Source organism: Notolepis coatsorum (assembly GCF_963971535.1).
Source record: "Notolepis coatsorum genome assembly, chromosome: 17".
Lineage (NCBI taxonomy): Eukaryota > Metazoa > Chordata > Actinopteri > Aulopiformes > Paralepididae > Notolepis > Notolepis coatsorum.
In genome coordinates this window covers 80433672-80461347 of record NC_140181.1, presented here as the reverse complement: position 1 = coordinate 80461347, position 27676 = coordinate 80433672, and the positions used below count along the sequence as shown (strand labels likewise).

At 42.7% G+C, this 27676-nt stretch overlaps 1 pseudogene across 1 annotated transcript in view; it reads left to right on the top strand.

Annotated features, from left to right (window-relative positions):
• The first annotated feature begins 12545 nt into the window (after positions 1-12545).
• The window catches only part of LOC311244103, a 265083-nt pseudogene continuing 249952 nt past the window's right edge, over positions 12546-27676 (top strand). The window contains exon 1 of the transcript in view: positions 12546-12640. The product of the transcript in view is annotated as an uncharacterized misc_RNA (transcript). The remainder of the gene's footprint in view (positions 12641-27676) is intronic.

The following is a 27676-nucleotide window of genomic DNA, read 5'->3' as shown; positions in this document are numbered from 1 at the left end:
GGAGGGTTTCTTCGGTACAGGGATGATGGTAGACATCTTGAAGCAGGCAGGGACCATTTACTCCGCCAGGGATTGATTAAATATGGCGGTGAACACCGGGGCTAGCTGGTTGGCACAGGACTTAAGTATGCGTCCTGTTATACCATCTGGGCCAGCCGCTTTCCTGGTGTTCACCTGCATAAATGCTCTTCTCACACTGTGTTCCGACAACGAGAGAGCGTCCCCGCCCCCCCGCGCTTGCCCCCCCCCCCTCCACAACAGCCGGCGCGCCAGTGACGTCACTAGCCGTTGAGCCAGCGGCGCCACCGTCTACACCAAACCGAGCGTAGAAAGAGTTGAGTTTGTCCGCGAGAGAGGCGTCGTCGCTCCCCATTGAGGGGGCGCTGACTTTGTAATCAGTTATTGTCCTCAGTCCCCGCCATAAGCCTCTTGTGTCGTTATGTGCCATTTGTGTCTCCAGTTTATCAGCATATGTCCGTTTTGCAAGTTTTACAGCCTTGCGCAGAGTATAGACTGAAGCCTTATACTCCTCCATGTTTCCTGACTCTCTGCCCCGGTTGTAAGCAGTGGTGCGAGAGTTCAGAGCTGCTCTGATAGTACTGTCCACCCACGGTTTCTGGTTTGGGAAAACCTGCACCTTTTTCGTGGGGACAATACTATCAGTGAGTGTTGTTATGTAGCTCACCACGGTGTCTGCGAGCTCGCTGACGTCACTGGCGCTTCCCTGGAACATATTCCAATCCGTGTCTGCGCGTCCTGGAGCGTGGCCTCTGATTCGTCGGTCCATTTTTTTGTCTCACGTGACACGCGTCACGTGATCTTTGTTTGTAGGCCGGAATTAACAAAATGGAGTCGTGATCGCTTGAGCTTGTAGCACCCATAAATGGTGGAGCCGCCACAGCCTTGTAGCCGGCTCTGAACGGGGTGTAACAATGGTCGAGTGTGTTTCCCTCTCTTATGGAGCAGGCGATGTGTTGGAAAAAGGACGGCATCACTTTTTTCAAATTCGCCTGGTTGAAATCACCAGCTACGATCGTCGCCGCGTCAGGATGTTTGATTTGGTGCTTATTGAGGTGCTCGTGTAGTTCCCCCAGCGCTTTGCCAGTGTTCGCGTGTGGAGGGATATATACGGCGGTCATGATGACCGCGGTGAACTCACGGGGGAGGTGGAACGGACGGCACAGAATTGAGAGATGTTCCATGTCTGGTGAGCATGAGCTTGAGAGAACATGCACCTCTTTGGGATTCACCCAGACATTGTTCGTGATGAGACAGACCCTGCCGCCGGCGCTCTTACCGGAGGCTGCCGTGCGGTCCGCTTGTAGGACGGTGAAGGAGTCCGAGGGACAGACGCTGTGGTCCGGAGTCGCTGGCTTGAGCCATGTCTCCGTGAAACACATGATGTTAACGTCTCTCATCTCCCGTTGGAAGCGGATCCTCGTCCTCAGGTCATCCATCCTCCCCTCCAACGAACGTGCATTCGCAAGAAAGATGGATGGAATTGCCAGGCGGTAAGCAGCTCTTCTTAACCTCTGTTTGATTCCTCCTCTCTTCCCTCTGTGTCTCTTTTTCTTGCCGGCTCCTTTGTCCTCCTTGTTGTGGCGCCAGATCTCCGGTGGTAAATCTAGGCATAAAGTGTCTCTAAACTCCTCTTTGAGTCCGGAGTTTAGGTCAATAAGTGACTGGCGGTCGTATGACGTCCCCGCCAGTGATGTTTCCATAAAAAAGTAGTAAAAACAAACATAATAACTAAAAATGTGCACAATCGTTGCTGAGCTGAACCAACGGCGACTGACCTGGGTCACGCCATTTTTCCATGCACTTGGATTGGTGCCAGTTTATCGTCTGTGGCTGGCGTGCAGAATGTGAAGCTATTACCCTAACAGGTATATAGGTGTGTGCATGTGGAGAAAGTTATTCATTATTAGAGTGGATAAAGGGATAGTTCCAATTAAGCAGAACGCTCGCTATACTCATATAACTAGGGTTATCGGATAACCTTACGTTCATGGAGTCTCACACAAAGTGGATGCAAGGAGTTCTAACAAAGGCAAAGGGGTGATTGACTAGAATGAATAGGTTTGACAAAGTAGTTAATGAAATGTACAAGACAAAGTATGTTTATGTATTATTATTAGGGCTGTCAGTTTATCGCGTTAATTAGATTAATTAATTACACAGCAAATTATCGCGTTATGAAAATTAACTCAAAATTAATTACAAAACTTTTTTTTTTTTTTTTTTACAATTTTTTTTTATCTCATTCATTCCATAAGAACGTAGAATACACATTACAGACTTTTTTTTATATGGTCCATTTGCATGTTCTTGGTATCCGATTCTAGGGACATCTATGGATCTCAGGGAATGTATTCCCAGTGTCAGAAATACTGTGTCTGTTACTAGGCTTGAGTAAATTGTAATGAACCAAATGAGAATATCAATAAAAAAATATATATATTTTTGACTGTGAATAACACTATGCTCAAATTGACCAGACCTGAAAAATCTAAGCAAATTAATAGATGGAAGATGATTAAACAGAAGGTTTTGTAGATACAGTACTGAATTCTGCCATCCGGACACATGCAATTTGAAATATGATTATAGAATATAGAATATCAGGCATAAAATGGTTATGCGATTAAAATGCGATTAATTAGATTAATTAATTACAAATCCTGTAATTAATTAGATTAATTTTTTTAATCGCCTGACAGCACTAATTATTATTATTGTATTGTGATATGTTTTGTTTCATGTTGAAAAGAAAACAAGACAAAGTATGTTATGCTTCGCATTGATTTGATTCATATGGCTGTGTAACCATTTTCTGAGGTTCTGTCAGAGTTAATTTGTTTGTGGGGAGAATGAGTGTGAATGGAACTGTGAGAAAGCACGGAGGCTACACGTCTTAAGATCCGAGAAGAGACCTAAGCACGAGGAAGTAGGTAAGAGATATTATGATCTGAGACGAAGAAGCTAAGGAAGACAGATCGTTCAGGAAGCGTGCAGTGTTTCCGCTTTTGTAAGGATCGGGGGAAGTTTTGGCCTTTTTGGCTGCTGGAGTAGAAATCAAAGTAGAAAATAGAAAGCAGGGCCCTCATTCATCAACGTCTCTTACGCACAGATTTGTGTTTAACCTGTGCGTACGATCATTTCTAAGCAAAGAGTGGGATTCATCAATTTCAACTTGAACTTGACTCCGTGCTTACGTGTACGCACAGGTCGGAGCACACTTAGCTGACGCCCAGTGGTAGAATATCGTTACTACGCATAAGCGCTCCTCAGTTCTGCATTAGTTTCAAGGCGGAAATAAAGACACTGGCGCGTGTTCTGTATGACCCCCGTAATCCATTATAGTTCATTGTAAAATAGCAACAGTAGTGTAATTATGGTCAAAACCCTATAAATAGCATTTGGAATAATAGATCTTTCTCTCAGAATGAATGCAGCATGGTTCATATAGCGTTATCGGAATATACTGGGTGTACTATACGGGGTGTACTCCGCGTAGCTCAACTCGTTATTATTTTGCGCACAGACCGCAGAAACACGGGAACGTTTTGATTATATTTAAAAGGCTTTACGTTAAACGAAACAAGTGGAATTTCGAAGCTGTAAGCAGAATACAAGTCATATGAACACCCACGATATAGTGTTCTTCCCCCTTTTTACTGTATAAGAAAGAATAAAAAACGCATTGCAATGACACCAGATAGTGGACAGACTATGTATATGATGGGATTCAAGTTCGCGTTTTTGTTGATCATAGGCATGCTGTCAGAGTATGATATCTTAATCAAACATTCTAGAACATTTATCGTCACAGATCATGTCCTAATAGAACATAGGCTATGGCATGGTCCATCGTGATATTGTGTGGACTGTTATTACTGTACCGGTACCACCCATTGTGACAACAGCCTTGTGAGTCCCGCACACAAACATGATGGGATTCAAGTTCATGTATTGAAAGGCAGGCTACATCATACATGCAGTGAGATTCATTGTTCTTGTATATGCTCTCGTATTATTGTTTATATAGGCTACCCAATACTGACATCAAAATAGATTGTAGTATGCCTCTAGAAATCATATGCAGCAGGTAGAAAATTGACGGGAAATCCATCGCGATTTGGAATAAAATTGAGGAGAACTTTAATCCCTGGGTATTAATCAAACAACACGGGAAAAGGCATAAGTCATATTCCAGCACGGTCTTTATTAGTGTTTGCGCTGCCCAGGCAGCAATGGTTAATAGATATCATATCCGACATCACCGTTCTCATAACACGCTTCCCTCGGCTTAGTCCATTTTTCCACATTTCATGGGGGTATACCATTACCGTATATGGTTAATCGGGGCGGTTCTGGTATGCAAATACTTAAAACAGTGCACGAGCTCAAACGTAGGATCAAAGTCATATTCATCATGACAGGTGTGCGTAGAACCTGCGTACGCACGTGTGGTGAATCCCGGTTTTTCTGTGCGTACACTGATTCTACATTCTGTGCTTACGTGTGGAAATAGAACATGTTCTACGTCCACGTTGATGAATGAGGGCCCTGGAGTAGAAAGCAAAGTAGAAAGCTGGAGTAGAGAGCAAGATATTTCTGGAGGTCTGCAGCAGCTGTGGAGAGAAGCTTTTAGTCTCTCTCAGAAACCTGAGAGACAGAGAAGTATAGCAGAGTGGGAAGGAGTTATTATTATTATTATTATTATTATTATTATTATTATTATTATTATTATTATTATTATTATTATTATTATTATTATTATTATTATTATTATTATTATTATTATATTTAGTCTGAGGAGATTCTAGTTCAAATCCAGTAGGTGGTGATGTAACAGTTTGGCAACCGCCTCTAAAACCTAAGAAGAAGAAGAAGGATTTTTCAGAACTGCTCACTCTCTATATACATCTGCTGTAAATATACACTCCTCCAGTGGCGGCTCTACCACTAGGGGCGCTAGGGTGCCGACCCACCTGCTGGCCAGCTGCTGTTAAATCAGAGAAGAAGACAATAAAACTTTTTCGTTTTTGTGTTTTATAGCCCTATAAATAATATAAACATGTTTAAAATTAATAATATTTACTCATTTTAAGTATGTTTGTATTTCCAATGCACAATATAACGTTATTATCTAAATTAAAAAAACATCGTTTTCCAGAGCAGGAAGTGACATCACGTTTTATTTTTTTTTTATTTTTTTTGTATTTCTCGGCCCGGGCTATACGCGATAGCGCTCTGAGTGCGCGTCACAGTTTGATCGCTGTCTCCGTCACAGCCAATCAGTGCATACGGCGTTGTGCGTTGAAATATGACTATTATGTTGGAATCCGAGCGCGATTTGAAGCGGTCTAGAAAGCAGCGTGAACTTCCGTGAGAATTTCCATAGCCGCATTTCGCGGAGACGCTCTCTGATTGGCCGACGCCAGTATTTTTTTCCATGGCAGAATTTCACAGAGACGATCTCTGATTGGCCGAATCCAATTTCTAATGTTCCAATTCTAGCTTCTAGCTTGGTTCCTGGTACTAGGACTGTTGTTTGTCTTAGAGCGTGCCGTGCCGTGACTGCAAGTTCTTTCTTTAGACTGTTAAGCTTAGGCACTCTTTCAAAGTTGGTTAAGGTTAGAGTTTGTCTTAGAGCATGGCGATAGAACGCCAGGTAGTTTGCAGTCTGTTCGAGCGGAAATGGACAAAGGAATGTACTTGTTGAGTGTTGTGCTAATGTCGACGAGCTCAGCTGAGCTAACACTTGGCTAACAAGCTATATGGCGGATATCAAGCTCTCCTGCCCTGGACGTTTCAACTAAACAGTGAGTCTCTCTCTCTCTCTCTCTCTAACGTTAGTACTAGTACTAGGCTGGTGCGGGCTAACTGGCTATCGTTCTGGGAGCTAACGTTAGTACTAGTACTAGGCTGGTGCGGGCTAACTGGCTATCGTTCTGGCAGCTAACGTTAGTACTAGTACTAGGCTGGTGCGGGCTAACTGGCTATCGTTCTGGGAGCTAACGTTAGTACTAGTACTAGGCTGGTGCGGGCTAACTGGCTATCGTTCTGGCAGCTAACGTTAGTACTAGTACTAGGCTGGTGCGGGCTAACTGGCTATCGTTCTGGGAGCTAACGTTAGTAGTACTAGGCTATCGTTCCGTGATTTGTTTACTTGGTAACACGGGTTGCTAAGGAATTTAGGTTCGAGGTTGAAGAAATCTCTCTCTCTCTCTCTCTCTCTCTCTCTCTCTCTCTCTCTGCTTAACGTTAACGTTTGTAAATAGTTTTTTTAGGAGCAGTACTACTGCTGGCCATTCATGAAGCGAGACATTGCTGATTGTTTATTTATCGATGGCTCATTGATTTAACTACTGCAGCTCTCTCGGATTGAAAATACGTGGATTATGGCTTGTTCAATATCGTCTATGTTTGAATGAATGAATGAGAACTTTATTAACAGATTGCAGAATGGGTACAATACAGTACGGCTCAATACACACAATTGTTAAGGGGATGCAGACCAGAGAAAGACGTTTGTCTTGTTTACATCAGGGTCCCAGATTTTCTATTCATATCGATAGTTTAATAGCTAGCCTTGGCTCGTTTAACAATATGCAAAATATGTGTACAGCCCTGTACTCATACTGAAGTTATTCTTGGTATATAATAGGTCTGATTGTGTAACGAATCGATTCCACGTCGCGCTGTGTGTGAGAGAGAGAAGGAGAGAGGGAGAGATCTGCCTGTGTTTGTAGACGGGCGAGTTTTGTTTCTAACTTTTCTATTTATATATTGTGTTTCAAGTTGTGAATTAGAGTCTAGACTATACTTTATTTGACTGGTTGTGTGTTGTTGTAGTAACAGCTGAGCGACTCGTTCATAAGAGCCGATTCATTGCAGTGAGCGTGAGTCGAATCGCTCACGTCTTGCCATGAGTGTTGCGTGGTACTGTACTGTACTGTACAAAATATTTGGTATAGCGCCCCTAGTGGCGAAGTACCCAGCGGCCGCTACTGCACTCCTCCTCGACATGGACTTCTCCACAATGACATCATATGAAAGTGACCAGAAATTCCATATGCGCCCCTGAACCTGCATAGAACTAGCCATGCAGCTGGTGGTAAGATTTCGAAGACAATCAATACACTTACACTAACTTATATATATATATATTATTATATATATATTTAACTACTTTTACCAACTTGCTTTTAAATGACAAAGATGACACACAATGACGTTGAACTCTTTGTACTCTTAGCTTTGCACCTTCAGTTCAATAAACGACCTTGATTGATTGATTGATTGATTGATTGATTGATTGATTGATTGATTGATTGATTGATTGATTGAAAACTTTATTAACAGATTGCATAATGGGCACAATACAGTATGGCTCAATACACACAATTGTTAAGGGGATGCAGACCAGGGTCCCCCATTTTCAATTCATCATGACATTTATGAGATACACGACATACAGTACTGTTACATCCAAAACTCAAAACCTCAAAACAAACCATGTGTTTGACTTATTCATGTTACCTTTAACACTAATAGGGACATACAGGTCATGAAATAATTTCAGGAGGAAAGGTATTTAATTGTATCTATATTTCAGAGTCCCACTGCTTCACACCACCATATGATATAATGGATTAGATAATATGACATAGTAGAGGAGATATGATAATGTCACAGATAAATAAGGTTTTTAATATATAGATACATATTAGATCAGATTGGATTAAAATGTATTGTCATCATACAGCACAAGTACAGTACAACAAAAATAAGTTTGTCATTCAAGCAGAGTGCAAATGTAGCAGTAAAGTGCAACAGCAATATACAATGTATAGGTGATTAAACTGGGTGCAAAATATATAAATGAGTACTACTGAGTGTAGTGCTAATCAGATGTATATACAGAGTTGTAGTATAATTATGCACAGTGATACAGGTGTAAAGACAGTATGGTAGTAGTAATTCAACGTCCTAAAGATATTGCCGGGTGTACGATATGAAAGCAAGACTGTTCTGGGTGAGCAGACTTGAAACAAATAGGTATATAATTTACAGGGGTGTAAAGTACTTGAGTAATTGTACTTTGTTACATTACTTAAGTACTGTTTTGGCGGATTTGTACTTTACTAGAGTATTATTAGGTTTGTATACTTGTGCTTTTACTCAATTACATTTCAGAGAAAAAAAACTTTACTCCTTACATTTAAAATGCAGACCTACAAAGTACAAAGTACAAATCTCACAGGTCCAAGCATTTTAATTAGTATATTTGTTCCTCTGGCCAAACTAACGCTAACGTTATTAATCCTGCGGCCGCTCTTTATTTAAAAACAGCCAATCAAATCCCCATCAATGTAAAATGAACCCGCCCATACCCATGCTGATTGGTCCTTGTGCAAGACTAGAAATTGGGGATCTTTGATTAAACACCTACTAACAGAAGAATAGACAGTCAGGAAAAAAAAGTTTTTACTTTAACTTTTTAGTACTTAAGTACATTTAAAAGTAGAAACTTTTTTACTTTTACTCAAGTGTGTTTTTAGCCAGATACTCTGACTTTTACTTGAGTAAGATTTTGAGACGGTACCCATACTTTCACTTAAGTATAATTTCTCTGTACTTTTTACACCCCTGATAATTTATTAGACGCCAAGCCTTGCGATGTGTTCGAGCCGCCATCTTGGTCAGATGAGCATCCTACTGGATGAATGTACAGTCACTGAATGTATATACAGTATATATATATATATATATATATATATATATATATATATATATATATATATATATATATATATATATATATATATATATATATATATATATATATATATATATATATATATATATATATATACATTCATATGTATATTATGCATCATCTGTGAATAGGGCTTTCATTTCCAAATGCTATATATCCGGTTTGGGACAAATGCTGCTGCCTGAAGAGTAGAAGGCCTCTATCAATATTTTCAAAACTAAAGGTAATTGTAGCTGTAACTGAGGGGTACAATTCCCTGACTGTATTGAGAGTATGGTATTATTAAACCACTACTTAGTTATGTACTTTAATTACTGGCCATACAGTACACGGTATTATATGGTGAACACCCACACAAGAATACAGCTTAACAAAGAAAGTCCTGTTTAGAATATTTATTAGAAGAGCAGCAATAGTAGATTACAGTATTGAGAATTAGGGTCGCGCTTGTATGGCGAAGAATGTGCACAAATAGGTCAAGAGCGTAAGTCCATGAGCATATTACGATGGGGATAATTAATACCACCTGTAGAATAAGAATTATATAAGGCACACTCGTAGGTCAGCTGGAGATACTAAGGGGGTTCCCTCCGGTTGTAAGCCAGCAGGGGAGAGGAATGTTCGGATGCAAAAGTCTGGATCAACGAGGAATCAATAAGCTCCAGCTACGGGAGGCGGTACATATACTCCCCTCGATCGGCAGACAAAAGCAGCAGCTATAATCCAAGTATGCGCGACAGCATAGATGAAAGCCAGCCAGCCTCTTCCTAGAGACGGGCTCGAGTGATGCTCCTCACGGGTAGATCCCACAGCAGTGGGGTAGACGGTTCTCTGCTCCAGCAGCCACAGTACCAAAAGCAATATAATCCAGCCGGAAAAGGCTCTGCATTCGCCGGTGTAGATTCTCCTGTGCACGGTACTTCACATTTAACTAGGTCGAACTTGACGTTATTTCACTAAGCTCTGACACTTTTACTATCCTATTCGCACATATTATAAGTGCTCTATTTAGACGCAAAGTTGCTCACTTCACTTGGTCGTTGACTCGTGGTGAAGGCTTTAACGTTTGAGATAAGACGATACGTTACTTTGAACGAATGATGAACTGAACTGAACTGCGAAGTGCTGCTGTTTCCACCTGCGCCGTATTTATACGTAAGGTGAATTATCTAGTGCCAACCTCAGTTCTGTCTCGTATTACTGCGCAAACCTGGGCATGTTGAGACATGTCTTAGTGGTGGCTTTGAACTAGACATTGGGGGTATGGCCGTTGGCGCCTAGGGGGTCGCTGTCCAATAGGAGAACGAATATTATGGTCTGGCCTGTACCTAGGTAAAGGGATATTCCGTGTATATGTACAAAGAATATACAAGGGATATCAAACGATATACAAATATTATACAATATATCTCAAGTAATAAATATATATATTCGGTTTAATCTGACCCTTTGTAACAGTAGCCTCAGTAAACGTCTTAAAATAGCAAATAACTTCATCCCATGTTAAATGGTAAATGGTGCATTTATATAACAGCTTTTATCCAAAGCGCTTTACAATTTGTTCCTCACATTTTACCCGTTCACGCACACATTCACACACCGACGGCGGAGGCAACCATGCAAGGTGCCAACCTGCTCATCAGGAGCAATTAGGGGTTAAGTGTCTTGCTCAAGGAGACACGCTGCCCGGGAGGAGCGGGAATTGAACCCGGAACCTCCAGATTACCAGACTACTGCTCTACCCCCCGAGCCACTGTCGCCCCTGTTGTCCTCCTACTTCCATCTGTTTTGTAAGAGTAGATGTCCCTCTTAACGCATGTTGTCAGTACTGAGGTGAAAACAGAAAGTCAAACCCGGGGAGCTGTGGTCAGAGGTCACGTGCCAAGGAGGTGGACGACTGATCTGGACGAGTCAACAAACCCATCACACACACGCACACAATTACATACAGAGCCTTAACTCTTACCTAATACTAACCTTTACCCTAAACCCAACCCCTACCCCTACAGTGAAATTGCCCATCTTAAAGTGAGGACCAGCTAAATGTCCTCACTTTATCAGATTTACCTTATCTTCCTTATATTTGTGACAACAGGTCCTCACAAGTACAGTAGTACTCCATCCACACACACACACACACCTGTCCGAAAACAATTATGTGTCATTATGTGTCACAGTCGTGGCACATCATCCTGCTTCTCTGAGCTGTGCTTCTGCAGAAGCCAGCTGCTTTAGGGACGCAGGCACACAGTCAGTTTTTAAATGAATTTGAGCTTGAACTGGACAGACATCGGACGGAGCCCACTCACTTTGCCAGAGCAGAGAGAGAGCTTTGTGGGGGTGGCTTAGTATCTGTCGACGAGGCTGTGGCACGCCAACCAGGCTGCCAGCAGTGTTTGTGTCAGTGTTTGTTTAGATCGAATGTATTGACTGCATCGTGGCTATAATCAAGTGCTTCAGGTGGGAAAAAATAAAAAGGATGAAATCGCATCACATGGGATCTGCATCTAGTGCTGCCCGACCTAGATTTGACCTTCACTCCAGTTATTGGAGTTGAGTCTCTCCCGACTTGACCATCGCTGCCTTGGTTTGTCAGGTTGTTTGTTTGCTTGTGCCACCTGGTTAGCCATGTATTCACGTTGAAATGAGAGACTCGTCAAATAATCGGTTCTACCGCATTCCTCCTCTCAAGTCTTGGACTATGGTGATGTAATTTATAGGCATGCTGCGGCCTCAACCCTTAAATCCCTGGACTCTGTCCATCACTCTGCCCTCAGATTCATCACTGTCGTTTATGAGAAGGTTGGTCGGTCCTCTCTGACGGAGAGGTATCTCATTGTGTGCTCTGAACAGGGTAAATATGCATTTTTCTATGATTCCCTCTAGCTCATGGAATGAACTCCAACAGTCCTTAAAGCTTGAGATTGAGATTTTAAAACATTGATCTCCAACCTTTGTCAATCAAGTTGTACGTGTTTTAATTGATTTGTTATCCTTACTTTTGCCTCACCTTGTTGTCTTATTCATATTGTGATTTCATATGCTGTGTGATTTTAAATGCCTCTTTTTTGGGTTTATTTTTGTATGTACACTCGTCGTGACTGTAAACGAGGGAAACCTCAGTTGCCTTTCGAGTTTAAATAAAGGTTTGAAATTTTATGGAAAAGGTCACCAACTGGGAGATGGCCATGACTGTGGGAGTTGAGGAATCAACAAATCTTTTTGGGGGGGGGGGCCTGCTCCCCGCCACAATCTACACCCATGACTTTGAATAGTACAAAGTTAAAAAGCTTCCGTACCTATAATACCTCTCACACCCACACATGGGTGAATCCTCCTATAATGGAGGACTTAATATCACTTGACGGCGATAAGCTCCTTCTGAACAGATCTCCACATGCAACCAAGCCAAAACACTTTGGAAGCCCTTCAGTTCTGTCTAACACTTTCATTGTATTTCCTTTATAGTGACTGTGTGAATAGAGCACCTCTAGACACTTTTTACATTTTGAAGAGCCACTTGTTTTAACCCTTTCACTACCACACTACCAAAGGCTTAACCCTTTCACTGCCACACGACAAAGTGTTAACCCTTTCACAACCACACTGTGGTAGTGAAAGGGTTAAAAACTGTTTTTATTTCGGGTCCGTGTGTGTGTGGGGGGGTGTACGTCGATGGTGGAAGCGCTCCCCTCCCGTGCCGCGTGGCGCAGAGCAATGACCGGCGCGTCTTCTGTCCCGCCAGGTGGATGCCGCCATGCCGTTTGGGTGCCTTGCCCTGCGAGCCGGGCGGTCTTACCACAGCACGTCCGACGTCACCGACAAGTACGAGATCGGACAGGTCCTCCGAGCGTGAGTATGACGAGCCAATCGCACGAGGCACTGTCTCTCTCTCTCCTCTATGTGTCTCTCTCTCTATCTCCTCTCTATGTGTGTCTCTCTCTCTCTCCTCTCTATGTGTGTCTCTATCTCTCTCTCCTCTCTATGTGTCTCTCTCTCTCCTCTATGTGTCTCTCTCTCTATCTCTCTCCCTCTCTCTGGAGGGAGGCATTGGAGGGCAGCTAATATGTTAAATGTAATAGAATAAAAGGACTGTTTCCACATATTAGTGGAGCAAACGTTTTTGATCATCATAGCACAAGCCCCCCTCCCTCCCTCTGAGCAGATTCATTTATTCTTTTTAAATATCCTCCTCTCATGGATATTATTTTCAAAGGACTGAGTCTGCTGCTTCACTAACCGAATTCTTGCTGCATTCTTTCTCTTTTCCTGAGTGCTTCTCTCACACTGACAGAGAGCGAGAGAGAGAGAGAGAGAGAGAGAGAGAGAGAGAGAGAGAGAGAGAGAGAGAGAGAGAGAGAGAGAGAGAGAGAGAGAGAGAGAGGGAAAGAGGGAGAGAGAGAGAGAGAGAGAGAGAGAGAGAGAGAGAGAGAGAGAGAGAGAGAGAGGGGAGAGAGGGGGGAGAGAGAGAGAGAGAGAGATCAGTGTAAGAGGCCATATGGCAACAACAACATCTGGCATTACAGCTTTCTGCTCATCTTTTACATAACACACACGCACACACGCACACACGCACACACACACACACACACACACGCACACACACACACACACACACACACACACACACACACACACACACACACACACACACACACACACACACACACACACACACACACACACCAGAACATATTTGGCCTTCTTTGTTTTTAATGGTGAGCAGGTAGTTTGAAGGACTGGTAAAAACCTGTTTATTATTCCATGTCCTAATGGAGGATTCACTAGATGGCGATCAGCTCCTTCTGAACAGATCTCCACACGCAAACCAAGCCAAAACACTTATGGTGTCTTGGAAGCCCTTCGGTTCTCTCTAATTGCACTGTGTGGGAATGAAACTTTAATTTAATTTCCTTTACTGTGACCGTGTGAATAGAGCACCTCCTAGAAATGTTTTACATTCTGAGAGCCACTTTGTGTGTTTTTATTTCGGGTCAGCGTGTGTGTGTGTGTGTGTGTGTGTGTGTGTGTGTGTGTGTGTGTGTGTGTGTGTGTGTGCATGGCCGCCTAGTTATAGTTGTAAGTGGGGGTGCATTTTTTTTTGATTTTTTTTTTTTGTAATTCTTTTTTTGATTTGTTTTAATTTTTTTGACAGGCAAGGGGTGGTTTGGAGGGGGTCCGGCACAACCCCCTCCACGGCAGATATTTTTTTCATTTAATTAACCTGTACGTGCAATTTCCTGCAATATAGAGCCTTCAATCTTGACTAATAAAGCTGCTCTTTTCACTATAAAACTCAGTTTATATTGCAGTATGATAGCCAATTACTATAATAATAATAATATTAAAAAATGGAATTAACATATTGCAGAATGGGTACAATATAGTACGGCTCAATACACACAATTGTTAAGGGGATGCAGACCAGAAAAAGACTTTTGTTTTGTTTACATCAGGGTCCCCCATTTACAATTCATAATGAATTGTAAGTAAGGGTGCAATTAACACCGTGCAATCCATTATTTGTGGAGCCCGCCCTTTAAGTCTTTGAGCTATTAGGCTACTAGGGTTCTTACTTTGCGTTTTGGTGTCCTGAAAAATGCTCTGATGTCTGTATTTTTTCTTTTTTCTGCCATGGTACCTGGTTGGCTGGACACACACACACACACACACACACACACACATTTTCATTTCAGGTATTGTACCTTAAGATAATTGAAAATCTTGATTTACCGTAAATCCTCAAATATAGGTCTTCTATTTACCTCAGCTGCAAAGAGCACCAGGCCTTTATTAGAGAGACTTGTTATATAAGAGGCAGGCCTTAATTTCTAAAACTGACACTCATGGACATAATCCCTTCATTTTCAGACTTTTATTGCATTATTATTATTATTATTATTATTATTATTATTATTATTATTATTATTATTATTATTATTATTATTATTATTATTATTATTATTATTATATTTTTAATGCGTACATTGTCTGTCTACATTTATTTAGACTAGCATTGGTATTTAAATATTGAGTGCAGTTGAGTAATTGTGGGATTAACATAATTCACACACTGAACAGAGAACAGAGATGGAGGAGAACAGAGAACAGAGATTATTATTATTCTAGATAATATGACAACACCAATCGCTCGTGCAGTGTCACATTTAATGCAGTTCAATGTCAACCAAAACGCCGAGCAGCGTTTTGTGTGACACCAAGTCAGCGGCGCGGATGTCCGCGCGTCAGAAAATAGGAGCGTCGCACCTGTGGGTCTGCTGTCCGCTGAGATCAAAGCTCAGGACATCCGCGGAGTCTGCTCTGTGTACAGTCTGCTGGACTATGGGAGCGCCTTAACGCCAACGTTATATTATTATTATTTATTAGTTACGGACTTACGGTATGACCAGATGGCATTTCGGACCGTGAAACACTTTTATTGTATTGCGTGGTAGATGTTCTACCACTCGACAGTAAAGACATGTCTTCTAACATAATAGTTTGTTTGAACAACTGAACTTACTTAGTGGAAAATCCTGCTGTTGTTGTAACTTGTGCGTTGTGAACTTGTGCCTAAACTAGTGTTCACGAATCACGCTGCCTGCCTGTACCAGGCTGCACTGTTGTAGTAGGCAGCGGCGCGCTGTGCAGACTGGAGTGTGAGCCGGCTGGGCTCCACTCAGTCTGCAGGACTGGATCAAACCATATCGGGCAGGGGGGTGTCGCAATCTTTGGAAACTTAAAAACTTGCTATTAAGTGTCATTGCGTATTATTAATTTGATTGAAATTACGTAGTTATGCTTAGATAAGATTTATATATTGGGGGGGGATATTTATATCATATGATATGATCAAAAAGTGAGGGAGCAAAGAGACAAGCTTGCTCCCCCAAGTTCAATAGTCCTGGAGCACGTGCATCGTCTGCTCTGTTAAGTGGGCGCCTATGTGTGTGTGTGTGTGTGTGTGTGTGTGTGTGTGTGTGTGTGTGTGTGTGTGTGTGGGTGGGGGGGGGGGGGGGGGGGGGGCTTTTTCATGGTGTTTGGGAATAAAACTTTTTCACCGGGGAGAGTTGTAGTTAAAATTGGTATGAAGCCGCACCCTGAGGATCCATACAGATTTTTATTTGGTTGAACCGTCCCCTGAAGGCCTGAACCAGCCGATACCCCACTTGCCTTAGCTTCCCTCTGGGGGTTGTTCACAGCTGTTTTGGGTCCAAGGACCCCGATCTAATTAAATTCTCTCACTGTGTTTCACCAAAGAGCCCCGGTGCTCCGCGACTCCCTCATTCGCTGTTATTTCACAGGCCGTGTTATTAGATGTGATTGACTGTGAGTTTAGATGTTATCTCCGCTAGGCGCTAGCATTAAAGGAACACGCCAACATTTGGGGGAATTAGCTTACCGTCTTCTCCAGAGAGAGACAAGAAGATAGATACCAGTTTCCTCTCTGTGTGTTCAGTAGAAAGCTATCTGGCTGCATGTTAGTCTAGCTTAGCACAATGAATGGAAGCAGACTGTGCCGGTTAGCCTTCGGGAGAGGTGTTAGTTGGACAATGCCTAGGCTAACCGGCACAGTCTGCTTCCATTCATTGTGCTAAGCTAGGCTAACGTGCAGCCAGATAGCTTTCTACTGAACGCACAGAGAGGAAACTGGTATCTATCTTCTTGTCTCTCTCTGGATAAGACGATATGCTAATTTCCCAAAATGTTGACGTGTTCCTTTAAGGTCTGTCTATCCGGAGCTAAGGCCGCAATGGATGAAAATTGCCATGTAGGCTGATAACAGGCCAGGGATGTGAATGCTGGAATATTTTTTCTAGAGCTGTCAGTTTATCGCGTTAATTAGATTAATTAATTACACAGCAAATTATCGCGTTATGAAAATTAACTCAAATGTTATTACAAAAAAAATACCAAAAAAAATAAAAAAATGTAATACTCTTTTTTTGTATCTCATTCATTCCATAAGAATGTAGAATACACATTTACAGACTTTTTTTTAAAATGGTCCATTTGCATGTTCTTGGTATCTGATTCTAGGGACATCTAGGAATCTCAGGCAATGTATTCCCAGTGTCCGAAATACTGTGGGCTAGATCCACAAAGAATGGATTGCACGGTGCAAGTTGCACCCTTACTTAGAATTCATTATGAATTGAAAATGGGGGACCCTGATGTAAACAAGACGAAAGTCTTTCTCTGGTCTGCATCCCCTTAACAATTGTGTGTATTGAGCCGTACTGTATTGTACCCATTCTGCTATCTGTTAATAACATTTTCATTCAATCAATCAATCTGCGCGGTGATTGATTGAATGAAAATTTTATTTTGAGTAAATTGTAATGAACCAAATAAGAATATAATTTTTTTTTTTTTATCTTTGACTGTGAATAACACCATGCTCAAATTGACCAGACCTGAAAAATCTAAGCAAATTAATAGATGGAAGATGATTAAACAGAAGGTTTTGTAGATACAGTACTGAATTCTGCCATCCGGACACATGCAATTTGAAATATGATTATAGAATATAGAATATCAGGCATAAAATGGCTATGCGATTAAAATGTGATTAATTCGATTAATTAATTACAAATCCTGTAATTAATTAGATAAAAAAAATTAATCGCCTGACAGCACACATTTTTTCACATAGGTCAAGGACAAGTATCAGGGAATCAGTTCTCTGTCCAGCTGTTTACAACATTGAAATTACATTGTTTATATACCTATGCATAAAAGAAATATACATTTCCATAATTTTCTATTTAAATAAGCCCCACCTCCTTTCATATCTCCATAACCATTTGTTGTAGAGACTTATGGGAGATTGTTTTAAAGGTCTATTCCACCCAATAATGTGTAATACTGTGCAATAGTGTAAGGGTATGTAATAGTGTCATAGTGTAGTAGTGTGATAGTGCAATAATGTAATAGTGTGTAATAGTGTGAAAGTGTAATAATGTGTAATGGTGCAAGTTCTTTTTTTTTATGTAAAAATAATGGTTGCCGATATAGAGGGGGGCGCCAAAACTGCACAGAGAAAAAAAAAAAAAAATTTTTTTTTTTTTGTGCCCCCCTCTGGGTGGCGCTCTAGGCGACCGCCTATATCGCCTGTAGGAAGGTCCGCCCCTGTCAGTATATACATATATACAATGTACAATGCAGAGTAGAAGTAACTGAGTTACAATACAATATGCTATACAGTGCAAAGCAGAAATTGGATGAGGTACAATTTAGGTACAATTTACAGTAAGGTGTAATGAGGTATGGGTTGTAGTGCAAATTCTTTACCAATAAATATAAAGTGTGTTTGGGTGTTCTAAAGTGGGTAAAGTGGGTGCTGCAGTGAGTTGTTTGTTTAAAGTGAGTGTGTGCGTGTGGATGTGTGTGCTGTGCGTGCATTTGATGGTGTTACATAGTGTTATTGTCATTTAGCATTCTGATGGCCTGAGGATAGAAGCTCCTTCTGAGTCTCTCTGTGCTTGCCATGAGACTCCGGTATCGCTTGCCTGACCACAGCAGTTCAAAGAGGCAGTTGTTTGGGTGGCTGGAGTCTTTGATTATTCTCTTCGCCTTGCCCATGCACCGCTTGTTGTAAATGCCTTGGAGAGTGGGAAGCCCCCCTCCAATTGTGCGTTCGGCTGAACAGGCCACTCTCTGTAGTCTGCTACGGTCTTGTGCAGTGCTATTCCCAAACCAGGATGTGATATTGCCAGTCAGGATGCTCTCTATTGTGCATGAGTAGAAGTTCTTGAGGATCTTCTGACTCACGTTGAACTTCCTTAAGCGCCTAAGGAAGTAGAGGCGTTGTCGTGCCTTCTTAATAACACTGTCAATGTGTGTGGTCCATGTCAAGTCCTCGGATATGTGGACTTCGAGGTACTTAAAACGGCTCACTCTCTCAACCGGTGCCCCATCGATGCTGAGGGGGCTGTAGTCCCTGACCCCCGACCTCCTAAAGTCCACAATCATCTCCTTTGTTTTGCTGACGTTCAGGGAGAGGCAGTTCTCTTGACACCATCCCGCCAGAACCTTAACCTCCTCCAGGTAGGCCCTCTCGTCGTTTGCAGAGATCAGGCCCACCACTACTGTGTCGTCAGCAAATTTGATGGTTGTGTTGTTGTTCCGCTGTGCCACGCAGTCATGTGTATACAGGGAGTAGAGGAGGGGACTCAGAACACAGCCCTGGGGGGCCCCTATGTTGAGAGTGATGGATGAGGAGGTGCAGTTGCCTGTTCTCACCACCTGGGGTCTGCCCGTCAGGAAGTCCAAGACCCACTGGCAGAGGTCATAGTTCAAGCCCAGGTCCCTGAGCTTGGCTATGAGTTTGGAGGGGACTATGGTATTGAATGCTGAGCTGTAGTCGATGAATAGCATTCTCACATAGTTCCCCTGCCTCTTGTCCAGGTGTGATGCTGCTGTGTGCAGCACATGGGCTATGGTGTCCTCCGTGGACCTGTTGGGGTGGTATGCAAATTGCAGGGGGTCCAGGTTGATGGGGAGGGAGGAGCAGATGTAGCCCTTCACTAGCTTCTCAAAGCACTTCATGGCTATGGAGGTGAGAGCTACAGGGCGGTAGTTGTTGAGGCAAGCAGGCTTGGATTTTTTGGGTACAGGGATAATGGTGGACTTCTTCAGACAGGTGGGGATGACAGCCTGTTCTAAGGACAGGTTAAATATGTCAGTGAATACTAGAGCTGCCGCGGTTACCGCATTACCGCGGTATCACTGTCACATCACGGCCACCGCAGAGTTTAGCTGAATACCGCATCACCGCTGTTTTTTATAATAATACTCTCAACCAAAGCAATGCAACTGAACAATTTTGATTGACAGTCGATTATCCCAATTACGTCACACCGCTTGCACCCGCCTCTGCTGTTACCACCAATCGGCAAGCGCGTATTAGTTTTTTACTTCCTGGATGTCAGCCATTGATCAGATCTCACAACAAGGCTAATAACATTAGCTCCCCGCCGGAGTGGACTACCAGCGCTCCACAGGACTAAACAAGGCATAATGATTTTACTGCAACGAATGTTATAATAAAAGCCCTTCGTTCTATACACTTGTCTGATTGAAAACTTTATTAACAGACCGCAGAATGGGCACAACTCAGCACGCTCTGAGCAAAGGAAGGAACTGAGATATGAATTGAGTAATGCTTGCCTTGCTATGGTCCGGTAAATACGCTGATGTTATTGAACGTGTAACTATATAACGTTAATGCCACAACACGAATGCCTTTGTTAATCATAAGTAGTAACTTTATAATAATAAGAAGAAGAAAGGGTCGGGGGGGGGGTAACCGCCGGGCGCTACCACCCCTGTCCACGACACCGAGTGAACGGCGCACAACCAGAGGGGAGACTTCGAATCCGTGTTTCACTTTCAATAAGGAATGCGTGCTTGCCGAATCCCAAACAATATTCATGCTGCAAAGTCATCCTCTAAAGATAGACATTTAGACTAGAGGCAGGCTATATGCTATAAAGAGTAGACTACTAAAAAAAAAATGCATTCAAACTTTTTTGCGGTAACCGCGGCGGTAGGAAATATTTCGCAAATTTGTGCGGTAAGGAAAAAATCAATACCGCGGCAGCCCTAGTGAATACCGGGGCCAGTTGGTCGGCACAGACTTTTAGGACGCGGCCGGGGATGCCGTCCGGTCCTGCTGCCTTCCTGATATTCACTTTCTTAAAGGTCCTCCTCACCTCATGTTCTGTTATCCTGAACACTGAATCTCCATCAGCAGCGCCCCCCCCCCCTCTATTGCTGTGCCGCCCATTGGTACACGACGAGGACTCCGAGTTCTTTAATTACAGATGGCTGTTTATTGATGCAAATCACGTTCATCACCACCGTAGAACTACAATTGCAGGAAATAATAACAGTCAATACTCATACAATTCAGTCAATAGAATTACAAAAAACAAAACGAAAAATGTGAAAAAATTTACGAACCACTTTGGCCTGCTTGCAGCTCAATGGGAGGGGTTTATCTTCAAAACTCTAGTACTTTAGTCTCTTAGCTTTGACAAATAAAGTGCATAAATCTGCTGTACTGTCTTCTCCGACAAGTCTGGACACGTTCTGCCAGATCTGCTCAAAACTACGGCAAGTCAGAGCGTGAGACAGGACGTGATACGTCACAAGAGATAAAATGAAATATAAAAATAAACATGCTATAGGCAACAGCTGCATTTACACTCCCACCAATCACATAACATGTGATTTTCAACATAACTATTTTAAAAACATCAGGAACCCTTTAAACATTGGGAACCCTTTAAACAAACCAGATACACAAAAACAAAAAAAGGTTTCAATGAGCCTTTACTCTGCTTCCAGTAATAGTACCGTTTTGTGTATGGCTCTCTCTAAATAATGTGGCTGAGATATGCGTGCGCCTTTGTTGTCTAGTGTTGTGTCACTGACTAACTGGTTAACTCTTCTGACCCTATTGTCAGCAGCTAACTTCCACTGATTTCTTGGCAAGTTCTCATCTTGCTGGTATTTCTCCTGTCCTTGGTCCATTTTCTTCTGTGTTGCAGATTAAGCAGGTACTCCTTTCTCCACCTAGTCCGGAACTCATTTGACAGGAACTGAACTCTCTTCCATCTTTTCTGAAGATAGAAGTCTTCTTTCACAAACTCTCCTGGTTTTGTTTTCTCTCCTTGTTGATGAGAATGTCTCTCTCCTTGTCGATGAGGTCTCTCTCCTTGTTGAGAAGGGCTCTCTCCTTGTTTCCTTGTTGAGAAGGGCTCTCTCCTTGTTGAGAAGGTCTCTCTCCTTGTTGAGCAGGGCTCTCTCCTTGTTGAGGTCTCTCTCCTTGTTGAGAAGGTCTCTCTCCTTGTTGAGAAGGTCTCTCTCCTTGTTGAGACGGGCTCTCTCCTTGTTGAGAAGGGCTCTCTCCTTGTTGAGACAGGCTCTCTCCTTGTTGAGAAGGGCTCTCTCCTTGTTGAGAAGGGCTCTCTCCTTGTTGAGACGGGCTCTCTCCTTGTTGAGACGGGCCTTCTCCTTGTTGAGACGGGCTCTCTCCTTGTTGAGAAGGGCTCTCTCCTTGTTGATTCTCATCTTCATTCTTCACACCGTTTGCTGTGGCAGTGCATGGCTCTTGTCCAGTCAGAATGACAGGCTCTTCCTGTTCCTCTCGCTCACTCTCTCCTTGTTGAGAAGGTCTCTCTCCTTGTTGAGACGGGCTCTCTCCTTGTTGAGAAGGGCTCTCTCCTTGTTGATTCTCATCTTCATTCTTCACACCGTTTGCTGTGGCAGTGCATGGCTCTTGTCCAGTCAGAATGACAGGCTCTTCCTGTTCCTCTCGCTCACTCTCTCCTTGTTGAGAAGGTCTCTCTCCTTGTTGAGAAGGTATCTCTCCTTGTTGAGACGGGCTCTCTCCTTGTTGAGAAGGGCTCTCTCCTTGTTGAGACGGGATCTCTCCTTGTTGAGACGGGCTCTCTCCTTGTTGAGAAGGGCTCTCTCCTTGTTGAGAAGGGCTCTCTCCTTGTTGAGACGGGCTCTCTCCTTGTTGAGACGGGCCTTCTCCTTGTTGAGACGGGCTCTCTCCTTGTTGAGAAGGGCTCTCTCCTTGTTGAGACGGGCTCTCTCCTTGTTGAGAAGGGCTCTCTCCTTGTTGAGAAGGGCTCTCTCCTTGTTGAGAAGGGCTCTCTCCTTGTTGAGACGGGCTCTCTCCTTGTTGAGAAGGGCTCTCTCCTTGTTGAGACGGGCTCTCTCCTTGTTGAGACGGGCTCTCTCCTTGTTGAGAAGGGCTCTCTCCTTGTTGAGACGGGCTCTCTCCTTGTTGAGAAGGGCTCTCTCCTTGTTGATTCTCATCTTCATTCTTCACACCGTTTGCTGTGGCAGTGCATGGCTCTTGTCCAGTCAGAATGACAGGCTCTTCCTGTTCCTCTCGCTCACTCTCTCCTTGTTGAGAAGGGCTCTCTCCTTGTTGAGAAGGGCTCTTTCGTTGTTGAGACGGGCTCTCTCCTTGTTGAGAAGGGCTCTCTCCTTTTTGAGACGGGCTCTCTCCTTGTTGAGACGGGCTCTCTCCTTGTTGAGACGGGCTCTCTCCTTGTTGAGAAGGGCTCTCTCCTTGTTGAGACCAGTGGCGAATCCTTATGGAAGCCAACGGAAGCCATGCCTCCCTAATATTAAAATATGAATTAATATCAAATATGAAATATAAAAAAAAATATAAAAAAAATAAATAAAAAAATCATATAGTTTACATTCTTTTTCATCTGTGCATCTGTGTTATTTTTTATTTTTTTTTAAATGTCTCCCTCTTCTCCTTCTTACTCCCTCTAACACACTGTCAGCCTCACTATGCTCACTGCAGCAGGAGAGGAGGCAGATGGTAGGTCTCTTTCTCCAGGCTTCCAGCATTATAGAGTCCAAATCCGATCCTAGCCAATCAGATTCGAGCTGACTGCCACACCCTAAAAGTTTAAAACGGGGCTGTGAGAAGAATCATGAGTGTGGAATCCCCTCTGCACACCTCCCCTCTGCACTCTGAACATTGTATTAACCCGTAACTGTTCCCACGGGCCGAATATTGCCCCGATCCTCGCGAGATTAAATCCACGGGGACCTCTCGGCGTGCCGAAGCCTTTCCTAAATCACTTCCATCATCGAAAACGAGGGGAAAAGGTCGGCTCGCGACCCTGAAAATGTCGCGTGATTTTAAAAACGCTGTATTAAGTGAGCCTATTATGGGATCCACGCGAGCTTTCTATCGTGGAAACATCTGGGCGTCCCGCAACTTTTACTGATTCACATGTAGCCCCTAAAATGCTTAGAAAAGGAAAACAGAAAGCGTGGAATAAACTCGCCGAAACGGAAAAGTGTTCCACGGGCGCGCCGTGATTCCGATCCGCGTGAAAATATTCACGGCCATAGAGGAGACCGTGGGACACCTTTTTGCAACCGAATATGTGTCTCGAATTTGCTCCCACGCGGCGCGCAAAATCGCGCAAGGAAAAATTTGGCCAAAAATTAACCAATGCTCCAGCAGTATTAATGACCCTGATGTAAACAAGACAAACGTCTTTCTCTGGTCTGCACTGTACCCATTCTGCAATCTGTTAAATAAATAAAAAATAACGTTTGACTGGCCGCCGAGCCATACTGTAGTGTACATGGTGACTGCTTGACTTTAAAAAAAAAAGAAAAAAAAAATTATTAATAAAAATATTTAATAATTTTTTTTTTAATAATTTTTTTTTGGCTTCCCCTGTTATTTTACCCACGCGACGCCACTGGTTGAGACGGGCTCTCTCCTTGTTGAGAAGGGCTCTCTCCTTGTTGAGAAGGGCTCTCTCCTTGTTGAGACGGGCTCTCTCCTTGTTGGAACACTGGAGGCGCAAGAGGACGCAGTTCTTCTTGTGGGGTGAGAGCTAGCGAATGTGCTGAAGGATAGTGTGGAAGAGGTGACCACAGATGATCTTCTTCATCATCATTATGAACGCTTTCAGTGTAAATCTTTAGCTTTACCTTAACTGCGTTGAGTTTCTTGAGTTCCTCTAACCGTTCCACTTCTCTCTTTTTCTCATTCAGCTTTGTTCTTCTATCAGCACTTTCCGTGATGAATATTTTCTCTGCCTGGATCTTGGCGTTCTCTGCGTGGATCTTGGCGTTCTCTGCGTCGTTTTAGTACCTCTGTAGCTGCGGCTACTTCCGCTGCAGCTTGTCTTGCGTTGTGTGACACTGAGATTTCAGAACCACCGTTGTTGAGGAACGCCCTTTTATTAGCAGTCCTGGTTCTCATCTTGTTGAGGAACTGCTGAGCCTTTTTATTAACAGTCCTGGTGTGTGATTGGCATGTATCATTCCTTCTACGGGTTTCTGAGTCTGGATGATCGGGATGTAAAGTGTCTCTCATTTTTAGATAAATACCATCAACCTCAATTTGGGCTGAATTTATTCTGGCTATATGGGAGGGGGTTATCTTCATTAGGTCAGAGTCGCCCTTATACTTGATGGATATTTTCAGTCCATTCATGTTGTGCTTCCACCTCTCATATGCCATTTTGAAGTTCACTTTTAGATCCATCACCTTATCGTCTACAAGAGCCTGTCCCTTTTCAGTAAATACGACTGGCTCACTATCGTCTAGCTTGTTGGACTCAATCTGAGATTCAGTTTGCTGGATCTCACCCCATTGTGACATGTTTACTCTGTAGTAAATAAATCAATTATGTATTCATTAAATATTTATGAACCATATCTATGGAATAGGAAATATGAACTGTAAATAGAGGGGTAGGCTATTATGAATTCAGTCTAAGAAATGTGTAAGCCTAATAATGAAAAGTGTCAACAAATGTCTTAAGTATTCAAAAATAAAATGCTTAATTTAGTTGGACATTGTAGGCTAATTCAAATCTACACCTTTCTTCAATGTGAAATACAAATCACTAAAAATAACAAATAAACCATAGGCCTAGGTTTATATTATAGTAGCTTACTATACTGGTAAAATGTGTAGGCTAATATGAAATTCAAAAACGAAATGAAAATGTAAGCCTAGTAGGCTATTATGAAAATGCAAGTATTAAGTTCGAATATACCCTTTATGAATGGCCTTTTCTAAATTAACCTTATAAAGCTAGACTTCATTAATGAATATCAACCTATTCTTAAATGGCCAAAAATATTAAACTGTAAACAACCTTATATACAGTCTCAAGAATGTGCGCACTTGCAATGCAATTGTAGTCTACAACAATACTTCTCTCTGAAAAGTCAATACCTGAGACGTGTAGTCAGTCAACTTGGTGAATGGCATTGCCTATGCAGTTCAATTTCAACGTAGGGAAAACGTCTACTGCTTCTTTAAGATGGATGCTGTGAATCTTACTGATACGTGGAAAGGTTCAGCGGCAGAGTCCTGTACCCGCGCCAGCCTCAAGCCGTCTTCTTCCACGAGCTCGCTTGTTTGCCTATGCAGTTCAACTTCAATGTAGGGGAAAGTCTGCTGCTTCTTTTAAGATGGATGCTGCGAAATCCTACTGATACGTGGAAAAGTTCAGCGGCAGAGTCCTGTACCCGCGCCAACCTCGAGCCGTCTTCTTCCACAAGCTCGCTTGTTTGGCCGTGTGCACACTGCTGCAGCTCCTTCCCAGCACAAAGGTTCCCCAGACATGACGATACATCTTCGACTGCAGACAATCCTCTACCCGACGTTCTCATATTAGGCGAGTCAATCTATGAAAAAAAAGCACTTAACCCAAAAAAAATTTATACAAAAGGTTTTTCGATGGATTCCGTATTATTGGGCGTGCTAAATAACATACTAAAAGTCGACCAAAATCGACCCCCCCGAAAGCCGCCATTTCCAAGATGGCGTCCCAGATGGCGGTGGAGATATTAAAATGGCTATATCTCAAATTGAGAATATGGTGCAAAGGATTTCTCAACTGATTCTGGTACCTCTGGGCATGTTCACTAACATACTAAAAATCTAGGAAAATACACCTTCCAGAAAGGCTTAATTTTCAAGATGGCGTCCAAAATGGCGGCAGACCAAGCTTAAAATGGCTATATATCTCAATAGAAAAAAATATATAACTATGATTTTTCACTTGATTCTGGTACCTCTAGACATGCTTGTGAACATACTAAAAATCTAGGAAAATACACCTTCCGGAAAGGCATCATTTTCAAGATGGCGTCCAAACTGGCGCCCAGGAGCTTAAAATGACTATACAAATACAAATAGCTTACTAAAAAAGGTGTTTGCACTCTCCAGCTCTCAAGCTAGCATAGTTGAAGCCTTCTTTTTGCTAGTATTGGCCACGCAATCATACAGGCAGTCCGACCACGAGCTGTCCTTGCCCCTTTGCAAATTGGCCTAGCAGTGCAAATGCACCACTTAAACCGGTCTCGGTTCATTGTAGATATGCTGAATAAGATGGGATTCTGCTCTTCCTATTCTGAACTGCAGAGGTTTGAAATGAATGCTGCAAATTGTACTGCACCAAACATGCTTGGTAAGGATATTGATGTGTTGAACACAGCCGTCTTATTTGCTGCAGACAATGTAGATCATAATATTCTAACAATTGATGGGAAAGGGACATTTCATGGGATGGGCATGATAGCTGCCTTGACACCAGGACAGAAGACAGATCAAAGGATTCCGAGGTTCAGAATTAATGAACTGAATCTTGTGCAGAGGTCAAAAGTTGTGATAATAGATTATCACTTTGCCAAACACTTTTGCAGAGACACCACATTTAAAGAACTTCCAAGACTCGCAGAATGTAACAAGATGGTTGATCTGCTTTGGGAGTTATCGTTCAATTTCAAACAGCCTGCACCTGGTTGGCAGGGGATGATGCACATTATTCATAAGGGAGATGAACATCCAGGGCAGTCTTCAGTGAGATACTTACCAATGATAGACATGTACTCCGGAGACAAAACATGCATTCTGTCAACACTGGAGTTCATTTGTGGTCTGGCATCCAAACACCACCTTGCCCCAGTAGTTACATTTGACCAACCCCTATATTGGAAAGCAGCAGAGATAATACTAGATTCACCACAGTGCAGTCACCTCAAGTCCTTTGTCCTGCTCCTAGGAGGATTTCACACATTTATGAATTTGCTAGGAGCAATTGGTACACTGATGGACAGTACAGGACTTAAGGACATTCTAGGGGTAGTCTATGGGGAGAACTCAGTAGCCCATATGATGACAGGCAAATCAGTTCAGAGAGCATTCCGTGGCCATCTTCTGGTGACAAATGTCTTAACCGCATGATAATATCAGAAATGGTAGATGATAGTCATGAATTTGCAGCAATGGTTGAACAGTCTGAAGCAATGTATACCTCAATAGTTAAGGGTGAAATGCCATTGGAAACAGTGTTCACATCAGAG